The sequence below is a fragment of the Pongo pygmaeus genome, chromosome 14 (genome assembly GCF_028885625.2).
Source record: "Pongo pygmaeus isolate AG05252 chromosome 14, NHGRI_mPonPyg2-v2.0_pri, whole genome shotgun sequence".
Classification (NCBI taxonomy): Eukaryota; Metazoa; Chordata; class Mammalia; order Primates; family Hominidae; genus Pongo; species Pongo pygmaeus.
This window is the reverse complement of record NC_072387.2, coordinates 57,980,505-57,997,457: the sequence shown is the minus strand read 5'-3', so window position 1 is coordinate 57,997,457 and position 16,953 is coordinate 57,980,505. Positions and strand designations below refer to the sequence as shown.

General features: G+C 39.2%; 2 protein-coding genes and 1 non-coding gene across 20 annotated transcripts in view; 2 read left to right on the top strand and 1 right to left on the bottom strand.

Annotated features, from left to right (window-relative positions):
- The window catches only part of SETDB2 (SET domain bifurcated histone lysine methyltransferase 2), a 52,988-nt gene extending 47,006 nt beyond the window's left edge, over positions 1-5,982 (bottom strand). For 3 of the 11 annotated variants that reach the window (XR_010123576.1, XM_054445822.2, XM_054445821.2), the window contains exon 1: positions 5,261-5,399. The gene's annotated coding sequence lies outside the window, so the exon portion shown is untranslated. Of the gene's footprint in view, positions 1-5,260 lie in introns of all 11 variants that reach the window. The other 8 variants (XM_054445817.2, XM_054445820.2, XM_054445824.2 and 5 more) reach the window with 5 other exon arrangements.
- The window catches only part of CAB39L (calcium binding protein 39 like), a 141,747-nt gene continuing 130,650 nt past the window's right edge, over positions 5,857-16,953 (top strand). For 7 of the 8 annotated variants that reach the window (XM_054445828.2, XM_063650876.1, XM_063650875.1 and 4 more), the window contains exon 1: positions 5,988-6,133. The gene's annotated coding sequence lies outside the window, so the exon portion shown is untranslated. Of the gene's footprint in view, positions 6,134-16,953 lie in introns of all 8 variants that reach the window. The other variant, XM_054445833.2, reaches the window with a different exon arrangement.
- Positions 9,218-9,327, top strand: LOC129011980 (U6 spliceosomal RNA). Its single transcript, XR_008493494.1, has one exon. It is a non-coding gene; the product is annotated as a U6 spliceosomal RNA (small nuclear RNA).

Here is a 16,953-nt window from a genome sequence, read left to right as displayed (position 1 = left end):
TAGATGTTCCCAGAAAAATGTAGATTATCTAAAAGGAAGGTGCATCGACTAGTAATGAGATTTCTCATCAGAAATGTCAGATGCAAAATGTTATAGCAAAGTCAGTATGAACCCAGAACTCTATATCCAGCCAAGCTATCTTTCTATACCAAAGATGAAAAAGAGACATTTACAGACATTCAAAGAGTCACTCAGAGACTGTGAAAGAAATAAGTATCTGATGATGAAAAATGAACCTATAAGAAAGCACTGAGGTATAAGTGGCAATAGTGAGCAAATAAATGAGTAAAACACACTAATGTTAAATATAAACTGAATTTAATAATAAAGGGAAAGAAAAATTCTTAAAGATATCGTGAGAGAATATGTTCTTTTTTGGAGGAGAGATGGAAGGGATTGTTTCAAGATGAGAGAAAGCAAAGTAGAAGCACGCTAAATTCTTCTTTACAGGTGCCTTATCAAAACTGACTAAATGTACACTTTGTTAGGAAAACATAAATTTAAGAACTGTGAAATGTAAAGTTAATCAACTTAAAAAAAAAAACTGAACAAAGAAACCTTGGGGCTAACCTCAATTAAAAATAAAAGTGATCCCAGCGCTTTGGGAGGCTGAGGTGGGTGGATCACCTGAGGTCAGGAGTTCAAGACCAGCCTGGCCAACATGGCGAAATCCCATCTCTACTAAAAATACAAAAATTAGCTGGGTGTGGTGGTGCGTACCTGTAATCTGGGCTACTTGGAAGGCTGAGGGAGGAAAATCGCTTGAACCTGGGAGGCAGAGGTTGCAGTGAGCCAAAATCACACCACTGTACTCCAGCCTGAGCAACAGAGCAAGACTCTGTCCCAAAAAACAGGTGGAAAAATAAGATATAAAAGATACAAAGAGAAGCTTGTTATATAATGACAAGAATAAGGCCAAAATATGTCAATAATCACAATAAAGGTGAATTACCTATTACAGGGCGGACTCTCAGATTGGATGGCAAGCAAAACCTAGACATGATATTTTAAAATAAGAGACCCACTTAAATTACACGAAATGTCACAGCAAGGCTGAAAACGAAGAGACTGGAAAAAGACATCTGCAATTATAAGAAACATATCAAATAAGAGTTGAATATGAAAATCAATAAAAGACACAAATATTTTATGCTGACAGAACAATTCACCAGATTTAATATTCATGAACCTTTATGTACAAATAACATCATTCTGAAATATATAAAGCAAAATTTAAATAAAAGGAAAATGCACAGATCCACAATTTGGTGATAAAGTAACAAATCTAAGAAACTGAGATAAAGTGGGTAAAAAACCAGAGTATAAAGGATTTAAATGACAAACTAACAAGCTTAATCCAAAAAATGTATAGAACCCTGCACCCAACAGAAAATACTTCTTGTGGGAGGAAAAGCATGAAATTTACAAAAACTATTATGAGACCAAAAGGAATTATCAACAAATTCCAAAAGACTGTTTATACAGAGCATAGTCACTGAATGTAGTAAATCAACCCCCCACCCCATACTACCTGTGGAAATTAAAAAATCAAATTTCCCAAATAATGTATATGGTTTACAGAAGAAATCAAAGGAGAAATTTAAGAACATTTAGAAATGGTGATCGGTTGAACTAATACATTTCAAAGCCTGAAGGATTTTGCCAAAGCAGCATGCCAAGAGATATTTAAGCCTTTAATAAATTTTATTAGCAAAATGAAAATATTGACTTAAACATTCAATTAAAGAAGCTGGGAAAAGGGCAACAAAATAAATAACAAATGAAGATAGATCTCTAGCTACTGAAGAGATTTTAAACATTTTAAAATTCAGACAATTTTATGTCAATGAACCTGAGCACAGACGAACTGAACAATTTTCTAGGAAAATATAAATTACCAAATAGGCTCAAAACACTGAAGATATTACTAGAGATGTGTGCCACACATCCCCACCCCTCACTGCTAGTACACTAAGTCCATTAAGTTTTACAGATGAATTGTACAAAACTTTCAAAGAATAGATAATTTTTATCAAACACAAACCTGTTCTGAAGCAGGAAAAATATGGGAAGCTACTAAACTTTTTCTTAAGCAGTTACTCAATTTTTTTTTAATGAGATATGAGATTTTTTTCACTGCTAGTACACTAGGTCCATAAAGTTTTACAGATGAATTGTACAAAACTTTCAGAGAATGGGTAATTTTTTATCATATACAAACTGTTCTGAAGCAGGAAAAATATGGGAAGCTACTCAACTTTTTTTTATGAGATAAGTATAACCTTGACATGCAAGAAAAAAACTCAAGGCCCAAATCACTACTGGGTCTTAGACACAAAAATACTGAATAAAGGTATCCAGCAATAGAATAAGAATGTATTACCAAAATAGTTTATCCCAAGAATACCTAAAAAGTTTAACATGAAAAGTTTATCAATGTGAATGCCTATATTAACAGGCAAAGGGAAGAAAACTATCACTTCATGCAGAAAAACAAAACAATTCAATATAAAATTATTCCATGGAAAGTGGGGGGCCCCTTAGCAAATTAGGAAAAAAGAGAACTTTCTTATTCTGATCAAGGCTATCTACCAAAACATCCTACTCAATGACAGCAAACGTCATACTCAATGATGAAACATTTGGAGAATTTTTATTAGGCACAAGATGAAGACACTTGCTATCACTGTTTTTATTCAGTATTGTACTGGAAGTCTTAAGAGAAATTCAGTAAGACAAAAAGAGGCCTAAAGATTGGCAGAGGAAAATCCATCTGTAGAACAAATAAGTTAACAAAAAGTCAAAAGCCAAGCAAGAAGCTAAGAGAAAATGTTTTTAATATATTTTAACAATAGCAACAAAAAGGAGGCATAATTAACCATACACACCAAAGTGACTTCTAAAAATACAGTATCCAGGACACATAAAGAACTTAAACAGGTTTTTAAAAAAACTATAGAAATGCATATAAATTATAGGTTAATAAACATAATAGACACTTCAATCTTAGATCGCAGAATGAAAATTAAAATTAAAAGTATAATTTGCAGCCATCACTAGGCAAAAATGAAGAAGATAATATCTCATGTTAGTCTAAACTGTAGAGAAACTTAACTCTCATAAACTGCCTGTGGGACGTGTAAATTAGTAGAGGTATTTTTGGAGGCAAATTTAGCATGACCTATTAAAACTAAAAATGCTCACAACTTAAAACCAAGCAATTCCACTTTTAGGTATATATCCTTGAGAAACAGCACATGTGCACAAGAAAACACAAAGATTTTCCTTGCAGAATTGTTGTATGGTGAAAAACTGGAAACCTAATGTCCTCAAGAGAATGGCAATAAAATGTGCTATACAGCACACATCAAACAAAATAGGATTTAACAACAAGACCAATAAAAGAGACAAAGAAATGTTTTATATTAACAGATCAATTCAGTCATACACTGGAACACTATGCAGCAGGTAAAAGAAATGATCCATAAATAACATAATGAGCTATAAATAACGTACAGGCTGCAAAAACAATGTCAAGAAACAAAGCTACAGAATGATGTAGTATGGTATTTTTCCACTAAAAAATTACAAATGTATATATTCACCTATATAGAATATGTAACAGTATTAAAAGGTGTAAGTATTAAAAAACACTTGAAAGCTCTGTACCAAAGTCTCCAGCAGGAGTAGGGAGGGAGAGGAGTGAGGGAATATTCCTTGTACAAAACTTTCAAAGAACAGATAATTTTTATCATATACGAACTTTCAAGCAGGAAAAATACGGGAAGCTATTCAACTGTTTTTATAGGTATAACCTTGACACGCAAGAAAAAACTCAAGGTCAAAATCTGGATTGTGCTCTTTATCTACAAGGTACCAATTTTGTAAAAGAATGTAAAAGTGTACTTAATTTTTAAAAATTAAGTATATATAAATGTTCAAAAAGGAATTCATTTTAAAGCTTTTTATAGCCTATTGTCAAACTCTCTTCCAGAAAGGTTCTACCAATCTGTACTTCCACCTAAGCACACTCAGTAATAGTTTAATTTTTTTTAGACATGAGGTCTCACTGTGTTGCCCAGGTTGGTCTTGAACTCTGGGCTCAAGTGATCTGCCAAAGTGCTGGGATTATAGATGTGAGCCACCCACCGCGCACGGCCATAGCTTTTTTTTTTTTTTGAGACGGAGTCTCGCTCTGTCACCAGTGCAGTGTGCAGGGTGCAGTGGCGTCATCTTGGCTCACTGCAGCCTCTGCCTCCCGGGTTCAAGCGATTCTCCTCCTCAGCCTCCCGAGTAGCTGGGATTACAGGGGCCCGCCACTACACGCCCGGCTAATTTTTGTGTTTTTAGTGGAGACGGGGTTTCACCATGTTGGCCAGGCTGGTCTTGAACTCCTGACCTCAAGTGATCCGCCCGCCTCAGCCTCCCAAAATGTGGGGATTACAGGTGTGAGCCGCCGCGCCCGGCCCATAGCTTTGTTTTTAAGCAGCTCTCACCAGCGTTCACACCTGAAAATTTGAAAACAACTGAACGTGCACAAGTAAAACATTTCCTGGAGAAAATCTGCAAAATACAATAAAGCATAAAGGAGAAAACTTAAACACCATCCCATCATCCAGAGACAACTGGTGTTAATATTTCAGAGAGTAAATGGGCTTAAAAAACTTTTTTCCCCTTCTCACTTTTTCATTTTGGCAGAAAAATAATTAAGCCAGTCTGCTTTGCTTCAATGTATGGTTCCTTTTCGTTTCTAAAAACAGGCTTTAAAAAACACGTTTACCATTTCCTCTCGGCTCCTTACGTTTTAGTTGTAACTACAGAACCACGGGTTAAGTTACGCTTAAGAACCACGGGTTAGTCACGCTTCTAACTACTTCACGTGTTCTTATTTAATCCCCCTAACAGTCATGTGGGTTAAATTAGCAGCTCGTTTGCTGATGAGGAAGCTAAGGCATGTCATACCGTAAGTGGCAGACACAAAATAAGGAACCAGGCAGTATGGTTTCAGAGCCTATGCTTTGGTTACTCCATTTGACCTCTTCAAAGTTACTCCTCTCCTTGGCCTCATGTGTTAGTATTTACAGAGCTCACTGCAGGTTTCCACATGCCAAAGAGCACAGTTAATTACATATCTTTCCTTACTTAATTACTTATTGGGCTGTGGCTGATAGCGAGTCAGAAGTGTTACTATCTAATCTGAACTCCGTGATCTTGGATGAATGACTGAACTTGCCGTATTTAAGGGCTCGTGTAACCTTACCTGTGAAATGGGCTAGTGGTTTAACCTTCAAGTTCTGCTTCTGGGTTTTATACTGCTGTCCATTTCCTGCCGCCCCTTTGACAGCCTCAGGTTCCCAGCAGCTTAGGAATCACCTCTCATTAAGGCTGCACCCTGAGACAGACAGGCTGAAATGGAGGTTGGAAACCCAGTGCGCCCGCGGCCCCTTCTGCAGCCAGGACTGCACTTGGGTGCCAGGAGAAGGGAGGCTGCAAGGGTTGAGGTCCAGCCCCTGCTCGGGCGGCCTAGGGCTTCGCGGCGTTTTCAGGTCCTCCGACCTCCCGGCTAGAGGAACTGTCGGAGGCCAGCCACGGCGGTGCCTTGGTTTCACCTGGCTCCGCTGCGTTTTCTACGCCGCCCGCCTGACCTGAGGAGTGAGCTCCGCCAGCTCCGCTGGTAAGGCTGGGTTCCTCCGCGGGTGGGGCTCTCCTCCGACGCCAAGCCGCCCAAACCTCTCGAGCTGCAGGTGCCCTCTGGCCGGGAAGTACTTCACCATTTACTAGCCTTCATCTCAACCACAACAGTCCCGCCCCGCCTCTACCGGGGATGAGGGAAGGCGGAACCTCCGCCGGGGACCAGGCCGACCTACCTAAAGTGATCACTACATGGGAGGAGTCGGACGCCGGCCGTCCCACCACCCAGCCAGGAGCCCATTGATTGGTCGCACTCCCTACTGGTTCACGCCTCAGAGACTCGGCGAACTTACCGTTGGCACCGCAGTGGCGCCCGAGCGCGCCGCCTCCCGATTGACTGCTAGCGCTCTCGGCTTGTCTCGCGCTCTCTAGCTGAGCCAATGGAGTTACTCGTAGTCGAGAGGCCGGCATCACTGGAGTGGTGGCGCAGCTGTTTCCTCCGGTAGGTGTGGGACTGCCATCTTGTGTGTGGCTGGGACTGGGTTTCTTGGGGGTTGAAAACTTACATAGCGCCTCGCCGTAGTGGAGGGGTCCGGAGAGAACGTTGGGGTAAAGGAGAGGCCTAAGGGAGGAGACCCAGCGCCTTCCCACTTGCGGAAAGGATGGGTTTCCTGGGCCTGCGTCTCATCCCTGACTAGAGAGAGCGAGGAATGGTGGTGGTGGTGGTTGTGGTGGTGGTAATAGTAGGGATCCCAGGTTTTGGTTTGTTGATCATTGTGGGGGCTGGGCGGGGTCTTTGATGCCTTAACATTGGTTCCGGGGAGCTCTTTTAGTAATCTTTGTCTCGCAAAGATTCTGACCATCAACCCCCTTTGACAAAGGAGGCTAGCTGATTAACTGCCTGACTGAGAAAGGAGCAAAGCTAGTAACGGAAGGGGAGTGCCTCACTACTATCCTCAGGTTCAGAAGAGACCTCCTCTTCTGTCCTTTTCGAGGGAGCGGCTGCTAAACAGTTTGCTCTTCGCGGGGGTTACTCTACTAAGGCCATCCTTAGTGGGCGTCAAGTTCTGCGTTTGGGCAAAATTGTACATTAGCGGGCAGCCAAGCATTCCTGCAGCTGTCTTTTTTTTTCTTTATTTTAAGCTAGAAAGTGGTGGTCTTGCAGAAACGGGGCGTGAAGGAAGAATTTTGTCAAATCTTGTTTTCCCCGATAACGATATGTTGAAGATTATAAATCTCTGGGTCTGCCATGACATGCTTGGTCACTTCATGGAGCAGGAGGAGGCTTTGTTAGGGAAAGCACCTTAATTTCTGAGCTCTTTTTGGGGTAGGAGGAAGAAGACAGGACTTAACCTCGTTTCCCTCCTTTTTTTTTTTTTTTTTTTTTTTTTAGCATTGTTGTGGACGGCATTGCATTGACTTTCATTTGAGGGGAAAATGTATTGGATCTGAAGACCAAGCTGATGAAAGGCTAATATTTTGTGGTAGATTTTAGCAGTTTGACTTGCATGAAAAGAAAGCCGATATATTATTGCCTTGAGCTTAGATTTCAGTTATTCAGGATTAACTGATGAACAACCTAATCAACAATACATGATAAAGACATCTCGCATCAGGAATACCAAAAAAAAAAAAAAAAAAGCAAACAGCAAAATAATTGATGTTTGTTTGTTTTTGTTTTTGTTTTTTTGAGATGGAGTCTCTTGTCGCCCAGGCTGGAGTGCAATGGTGCAATCTCGGCTCACTGCAACTCTGCCTCCCTGGTTCAAGCGATTCTCCTGCCTCAGCCTCCTGAGTAGCTGAGACTACAGACACCGGCCACCATGCCCAGCTAATTTTTGTATTTTTAGTAGAGATGGGGTTTCACCATGTTGGCCAGGCTGGTCTTGAACTCCTGACCTTAGACGATCTGCCTGCCTCCACCTCCCAAAGTGCTGGGATTACAGGTGTGAGCCACCGCACCGGGCCTAATTGATGAATTTGAAATTAATTTTGAGCAGGGCTCCATGGCTTAATGCCTGTAAATCCCAGTGCTTTAGGAGTCTAAGGAGGGAGGATTCCTTAAGGCCAGGGGTTCGAGACCAGCCTGAGGAACAGCGAGACTCATGTCTTTACAAAAAAAGCCAAAAAATAGCTGGGTGTGGTGGCATGTGCCTGTAGTCCTAGCTATTGAGGAGGCGGAGATGAGAGTTTGAGGCTGCAGGGAGCCAACCACTGCACTCAGCCTGGGCAGTGGAGTGAGATCCCAACTCAAAATAAATATAAAACAAATTTTTAATTCCTTTTTTTATTGCAGAACCTTATAAAACCTAAGTTGCAAGAATTCAGGTATCAATAAGTTGGTGTTGATTTGGTAGCTAAAGTACGTGTAAGGAAAAGTTATCAAGATCAGCTAAAAGATCCTGGGTAAGAAACATCAATAACAGTAGGAGGTCAGTGCTAAATAATAATGCTGTTTAGCATTTAGATACAAATGCTAAGACATTGGTATCTCATTCACGGCATATATTAGATAATATAATTGTTCAATGAGTAAAAGATGCAGTAATTGGGAGGTATAGATATACCTTTTTTTTTTTTTTTTTTTTTAGCCTAATTGAAAAGTTATTGTTGAATCTGCTTTCTGGAAAACTTGACTTTCAATTTGGATTAAATTTATTATTGTATCCAATTTAAACATACAAATAATGTTAAGGATAGGTTCGTAATCCTTGGCCTTTACAAAAAAATTTTAAAGACAGAAAATTTGGATAACTAAGGTGAGTCCTCAATGATAATGCTCTATTTGCCATTGTTTTCTTGAAGGCACATAAAATCTTTTTTTTTTTTTTTCTGGAGACAGAGTCTCACTCTGTTGTCCAGGCTAGAGTGTGCAGTGGTGTGATCTCAGCTCACTGCAACCTCCACCTCCCAGGTTCAAGTGATTCTTGTGCCTGTAGCTGGGACCACAGGTGTGCGCCACCACACCCAGCTAATTTTTGTATTTTTGGTATAGACAGGGTTTCACCACGTTGGCCAGGCTGGTCTCAAACTCTTGACCTCAAGTGATCCGCCCGCCTCGGCCTCCCAAAGTGGGTACAGGCATCTTCTATGTAGTTAAAATTTAAAACTTCAAATCCTTACCTTTCTCTTTTGCCCAGCTGGGTAGCTTCAGTCTCCAAAATGCCTTTCCTTTTCATCTTTCTACTCTCAGGGCCACTGACTTAATTTAGCTACTATTTTTCTTTTTTAAAAAAACATTTTAGGCCAGGCATGGTGGCTCACACTTGTAATCCCTGCAGTTTGGAGGCCAAGGCTAGGGGATTGCTTGGGCCCCGGAGATAGAGACCAGCTGGGCACCATGGTAAAATGCTGTCTCTACCAAAAATACAAAAGGTTAGCCAGGCATGGAGCCATGTGCCTGTAGTCCCAGCTTCTTGGGAGGCTGAGGTGGGAGGATCACCTGAGCCCAGGAGGTTGAGGCTGCAGGGAGCTGTGATTGTGCCACTGCACACAGAGCTAGACTCTGTCTCAAAAAAAAACAACAAAAAAATTTTAAATAAACATTTTATCATTTCTAGGAGCCAGGAAATTAAACAAAATCTTAGTGCTCCCTTAGCAGCACATACACTAAAATTGGAACTATACGGAGAAGATTAGCATGGATGGCTCCTCCGCAAAGATTACATGCAAATTTGCAAGGCATTCTGTATTTAAAAAACCATTTATGTGACATTGAATTATTGACAAAGCCCACACTCCTCAGTTTGGAATTTCCGTTAGTTAAGATATAGGTTTGGCTACTGTGATGGAGAAATTTAAGAATAATTGTGACCTTAGTACAACTTTTTCCAATGGAAAAATATGAGCTGATCAGGTGGCTTTCCTACACACAGTTGTCAGGGGCCCATGCCCCTAGCATATTGCTCTGCCATTCTTATCATGCAGCTCTATCTTGTGGACCAAGATGACTGCTTCACATCCTATTGTTACATACCACATGCTTAAATTGAAGGGTAAAATGTGTTGTGGTAGGGAACATAATATTTGCAAGTGGTAGTAGGAGTAGGACTTTATTTCACTACCTTAATTTTTTAAAGGTCATTTTTACATTGCCACAGGAAAAACTTTTAAGTAATAGTTATATCACTGCTGTTAGGATTTCATGAGCTTTTAATTGTTCTGTTAGGTTCCTGACAGTTATATTGGGGAGAGAGTAGGGTAACTTGTGCCTTTCAAATACTGTGCTTGTGGCTTGTATTGTTACTTGCAGACCTGGGGCCTACTTTGTACTTTGCATTTCTCTCTGTAGAAATGGTTCCCACTGCCAAAAATCACATTTTTTTTTTTTTTTTTTGAAACGGGGTCTTGCTCTGTTGCCTAGGCCGGAGTGCAACGGTGTGATCACAGCTCACTGCAACCTCCGCCTCCTGGGTTCAAGCAATTCTTCTGCCTCGGCTTCCTGAGTAACTGGGTTACAGTCACCCACCACCACACCCAGCTAATCTGTATTTTTAGTAGAGACGGGTTTCACCATGTTGGCCAGGCTGGTTGGTCTTGAACTCCTGGCCTCACGTGATCCATCCACCCAGCCTCCCAAAGTGCTGGGATTACAGGCATGAGCCACTGCGTCCAGATCACATTCTTCTGGAAGTAATTGATGCTTAGATCAACAGCTTCCTCCTTTTTGTTTGTTCGTTTGTTTTTGAGACAAAGTTTCCCTGTCACCTAGGCTGGAGTGCAGTGATGCGATCTTGGCTCACTGTAACTTTGACTTCCTGGCCTCAAGCAATCTTCCCACCTCAGCCTCCCTCGTAGCTGGGACCACAGATGTGTGCCACCATGCTCAGCCAATTAAAATAATTTTTTTTTTTTTGTAGAGACAGGGTCTCCCTGTGTTGCCCAGGCTGGTCTTGATCTCTTGGGCTCAAGTGATCCTCCCATCTCCATCTCCCAACATGCTGGAATTACAGGCACGAGCCACTGCACCCAGCCGCCTCCTTGAAATATAGACAGGTTTCATTCAATCACAATCTTTTCTTACTCTATACAGTTGACCCTTGAACAGCATGGGTTTGACCTATTTGGGTCCTCTTATACACAAAATTTTTTCAATAAATATGTTGGAAAAATTTTTTGAAGATTTGTGACAGTTTGAAAAAACTCACAGATGAGCCATGTAGCCTAGAAATTTTGAAAAAATTTTAAAAAAGATATGAATGTGTAAAATATATATAGATATTGGTGTATTTTATCTACTACCATAAAATATACACAAATCTCTTATAAAAAATTAAAATTTACCAAAACTTACACAAATGCAGATTGTACTTGGCACCATTTGTAGTGGAGAGAAATGTAAAGTGTAAGGATGCAGTATTAAACCATAACTGCATAAATGACTGCAGTACATAGTAAATGACTATAGTACTTACTGTATTACCATAATAATTTTGTAGGTCTCTCTGGTTACTATTGTAGTGAAGTGAAGTGCTGTGAGTATCTGCTTAAAAAGCCCTGTGATGCTGATCATCTCCATGTGAGCAGTTCATCTCTCCAGTAAATTGTGCATGGCAGCGTAAAGTGATCTTGCTGTTCGCACATATTTTTCGTGGTTAGTGCAATACCATAAACCTTGAACACCATGGGACCCATACAAAGTACCTCTAGTGATGTTGGAAGTCCCTGCAAGAAGCAGAGAAAAGTCATGACATTAAAAGAAACAGTTTAAATGCTTCATATGTACTGTAGATTGAGGTCTGAAGCTGCTTTTGCCTGCCATTTCAAGATAAATGAATCCAGCATAAGGATCATTGTAAAAAAAAAAAAAAGAAAAGAAAAGAAAAAAGAAAAACAGATAATTCATGAAGCTGCGGCTACACCTGCAGATGTGAAAATGTTCCATATTTTGCAAAATGCAAAATGTGTTAATATTATCAGTAAGGCTTCCAGTTGGCTTCCAGTCAACAGTAGGCTATTAGTTACTAGGGGAGCAGGAGACTGCATGGGGTAGGGAGTGTATATACCTCTAATCCCCATTGTTCAAGGGTTTGCTCTACTCAAATTCTTAATGTGTACATATTTTATAATGTGAGAAACAACTCCTTCTTGGGAGGCAGTACTTCTGGAGTCTAACAAAGTGTTTTGTATGCAGTTGACATTTGATAAATGTTTGCTCATTTGAAGTATATTTCAAGTTGAATAAAGAATTGAGTGAGAAGCTGCCAGAGTAGGCCTATTAGGCTTTACATGAAAAGTGTGTAATCTGTACCTTTGGAGAATGTGCTCATCTCTTACAAATCAACAAATAAAAACATCAATACCCTGATAGAAAATGAACAAACTACATAAATAAGCTCATGATAACAGAACAAGAACAAATGGCTTACATAAAAAAAATTGTAATTAAAGAAATAATGAAATTATTTCGTAAACCTCTATAAAATAATATAGTATGGGATATAGGGAGATAGAAATCCTTAGTCACTGTTTGTACAAAAGTATACTTGCATAACTTTTTAAGAAAGCAATTTGTCAAAATGCATCAAGAAACAAAAGTTCGTATACCTTTTGACCTTTTCTAAGAAACTGGTAAGGAAATAGAGATAGAATCAAAGCTTTATAATCACAGTGTAATTTTGTACTTGTGAAAAATTGGAAATAACAAATATCTAATGGTAGAAGAATGGTTTTATAAATTATGACACATCCCATCATTATATTCTTCAGCCTTTTAAAAGGAACGTTTTCAAAGAGTAGTGGCATAGGCTATTGAATGACATAGGAAAGTGGTTACCATTTTGTGTTAAATGGAAAAAGTATAGAATAGTCATTGGGAAAATGCAAATTAAAACCACCATCATTGGAAAAATACAAATTAAAACCACAGTGAGGTACTACTACACAACCTCTTACTCAGAATGTCTAAACAAACAATACATTTCCTGGCAAGGATGCAAAACAAGGAGAAACCTTAGTCTTGCTGGTGAGACTGCAAATAGTACAGCCACCTAGAAGATAATTTGACAGTTTGTTATAAAATTAAACATATCACATGATCTGGCAAGCCCACTCTAGATTGAAATTTACCACCAAGATAAGAGAGTTCCAGTAGTTTTTCATCCTTGTCAGCACTTGGCATTATCAGTTAAAATATTTAGTCTTTATATGAAGTATGGAGGGGTATCTCATTGTGGTTTTAATTTCCCCTTTGATGATTGTATGCTTCTCTGATGAAAAGTGAAATGAAAACCTATATTGGCTGCTCTGCAAATATTTATAGCAATTTTATTTGTAATTGGCCAAAACTGGAAACAACCAGATTCCACTAGGAAATAGATTTTTTAAAACTCCAGCATGTCCATACAGTGTAACATAGGAACCTCCTTTTTATTTTCTTTAGAGATGGGATCTCGCTATGTTGCCTAGGCTGGAATACAGTGGCATGATCACAGCTTGCTGCAGCCTTGACCCCCCAGGCTCAAGTGAACCTCCCTCCTCAGCCTCAAGAGTAGCTGGGACTATAGATATGTGCCACCATGCCTGGCTAATTTTTTGTAGAGATGGCATCTTGCTATGTTGCCCAGGCTGGTCTCAAACTCCTGGACTCAAGTGATCCTCCTGCTTTGGCTTCCCGAAGTGCTAGCATTATAGGCGTAAGCTGCTGTACTTAGCCTGGAACCTCCTTTTAGTATATAGTTATATAAATACATGGGAAAAGGGAATATATATATACACTAAATCATTATAAGAAAATCATCAAAATAAGCCATAAAACATTGCACAAGATTATGGAAACATACCCCAAAAATGTGGCCACAAAGCAGATGAAAATGACAATCTGAATATTTCAGAGTAAGCTAACAGAATTTAAGGAAAAGATGAAATCTTTGAAAGAACCACATAAATCAGAAATAAGAGCTCAGACAAGATAGGTAGGAAGTTCTAGCCAGAGCAATCAGGCAAGAGAAACAAAAGGCATCCACATAGGAAAAGAAGTCAGACTCTCTCTCTTTGCTGATGATCTGATTGTATACCTGGAAAACCCTAAAGACTCCACCAAAGGCTCTTGGAACTGATAACTTCAGGAAGTTTCAGGATACAAACTCTGTACAAAAATCAGTAGCGTTTCTGCACCAATAATGTTGGAGCTGAGAGCCAAATCAAGAATGCAGTCCTCTTTACGATAGACACACACACACACACACACACACACACACACACACACACACACACGCACACATACACACAATGCCTAGGAATACCTCTAGCCAAGGAAGTGAAAGATCTCTACAAGAACTACAAGACACTGCTGAAAGAAATTATTGATGACACAAACAAATTGAAAAACACTCCATGCTCATGGATTGGAAGAATCAATATCATTAGAAGCACCATACTGCCCAAAACAATCTACACATTCAGTGCTACTGAATGTGTAGCTTGTTTCAAATTATACTTTGAGGCTACAGTAACCAAAAAAGCATGGTACTGGTACAAAAACAGACATATAGGCCAGTGGAGCAGAATAGAGAACCCAGAAATGAAGCTATACACCCACAGCCATCTGGTCAACAGAATTGACAAAAGGAAACAATGAAGAAAGAACTTCCTATTCAATAAGTGGTGCTGGGATAACTGGCTAGCCATGTGTGTAAGACTGGGCTTCTACCTTACACCACATACAAAACCGGACTTCTACCTTACACCACATACAAAAATCAATTCAAGATGGATTAAAGATTTAAATGTAAGAACTCAAACTGTAGGAATCCTAGGAAAAAATCTAGGAAACATTCTGGACATCAGCTTTGGGAAAGAATTTATGACTAAGTCTTCAAAAGCAATTGCAACAAAAACAAAAGTTGACAAGTAGGACCTAATTAAACTAAAGGCTTCTGCACAGTAAGATAAACTATTAACAGAGCAAACAGATAACCTACAGGATAGGAGAAAGTATTTGCAAACTACGCATCTGACAAAGGTCTAATATCCAGAATCTATAAGGAAGTTAATTCAACAAGCAAAAAAAAAAAAAAAAAAACCATTAAAAAGTGGTCAAAAGACATCAACAGACACTTCTGAAAAGAACAAGTGGCCAATAAACAGATTAAAAAATGTTCCACATCACTAATCATCAGTGAAATGCAAATCAAAACCATAATGAGACATCATCTCACACCAGTCAGAATGGCTTATTAAAAAGTCAAAAAACAACAGGTGTGGGCAAGGCTGCAGAGAAAAGGGAACACTTATACACGGTTGTTGGGAATGTAAATTAGTTCAGCCACTGTGGAAATCAGTTTGAAGGTTTCTCAAAAAACTCAGAACTACCATTTGACCAGCAATCCCATTATTGGGTGTATATCCAAAAGAAATTGTTCTACCAAAAAGATACATGCACCCATATGTTCATCATAGTGCTAGTCACAATAGCAAAGACGTGGAATCAGTCTACGTGTCCATCAGGGATAGATTGGTTACGTATGAACCATGGAATACTATGCAGGGAAGGAATGCAATAAGGGTTGAAAAACTAACTGTTGAGTACAATGCCCAGTACCTGGATGACAGGATCAGTCATACTCCAGACTTCAGCGTTACACAGTGTACCCATGTAACAAATCTGCACGTGTATCCCCAAATCTAAAAGAAAACTTGAAATTATAAAAAAGTAAATAAAATTCACCTTTTTCTATGTTTTCAGGGGAAAAAAAGAAATGAGATGGCTAGGCCATAGAAGGAGGTGCAATGAGAGCAGACAAAACTCAATAAAAGATTAAGAAAAAGACAGTTTAAAGTGATGATTACATTAGAAACCGAGAGTGAATATACATCGCAGAAAGTACAATAAGAAAAATAGAAAAATGAAGAAAATAAAAAGATTTTTTAAATGGAGTCAAGAGGTGACAAGACAGGCAAAGAGAGCCAGAATAAATATAAATGGAGTTCCCCAAATGTAAGCCCAAGGATAGTGGTGATGTTTATGTAACACTGAATATACTTAATGCCACTTACTAAATACTTTAAAACAGTAAATTTTATGTTACTTATTTTACTACAGTAAAACAAAGCAAGCCAAAACAATGGACCAGAACAACTATTAGGACTATAATTCAAGAACGCTTAACATTAAAGTATGTTTAAATGTAACATGTTGAAAGGCATACTGTAAACCTGGAGAAATCAACCCACAACAGTTAACACTGGGATGTGGTCCTGTAAAATTGTTGGATTTTTAAAAATAAACCCTTCTTGCATTGATGGGGGAAATAAAAAGGGCAGGTCACTTGCAAAGAAAATCAGATTGGATTTTTGGTGGCAACATTTTATGTCAGATATTAAGAAAGTATTTATTCAAAGAAATAAAATAATTCCTGTCTCACCAAACTACCCTTCAAGAATTCAAGGCATTGACAAACATTTATAAACATGAAATAATTCAAGGAAAATGGCTATAATTGTTCCCATGAGTCCTGAAGAGTATACTAGAGAACAAATTTCAGACAACCAAGAAATGATTGGAAAATCTTCAGCATAAGGTCAGGTGGTGAGCAAATCGAATATGTTTTGTGTGTAGCATCAAGATTAAGAGATGAGGATAATGATGATAGAATAGTATGTAAATATTACATGGTCTGACATTGTAGAAATAATATAACCCGCAAAAAAATGGGAGGAAAAGAGGAGGGTGAATGAGAAGTAGAATAAGGTTGTTTGCCTCTTAGGAATTAGCTGGGAGAAAAAAAGCCCTTGAAGCTGACAGGTGGAAGCTTAAACATACTCAGAAGTGCAAGATAGAACACTAATAAAAATAATACCAGCTGGACACGGTGGCTAATGCCTGTAATCCCAGCACTTTGCGGGGCTGAGGCAGGAAGATTGCTTGAGCCCAGAAGTTTGAGACCAGCCGTCCTGGGCAACATGGCGAAACCTCGTCTCTTAAAAAAAATAAAAAAATAAAAAAATTAACTGGGCATAGTGGCACACACCTGTAGTCCCAGGTACTTAGGAAGCTGAGAGGTCGGAGGATCTCTTGAATGCAGGAGGTCAAGGCTACAGTGAACTGTGATTGCGCCACTGCACTCCAGCCTGGGCAACAGAATGAGACCCTGTGTCAAAATAATAATAATATTAAATAATAATCAGCAACTTGCAGGGAAGCTTAAATTTCCCTTCTGAAGGTTTGATAACTGACTTGGCTGAACTAAACTAACAGTAGGTTAACAAGAGAAAACCCATACAAATTTATTGATGTGTAAGCATACATTAATAGCTAGCAAAATGTCTATGGTCATGCAGGGAAATCAGCACTGCAGTCTAGCAGAATCCATGGAGAAGTGG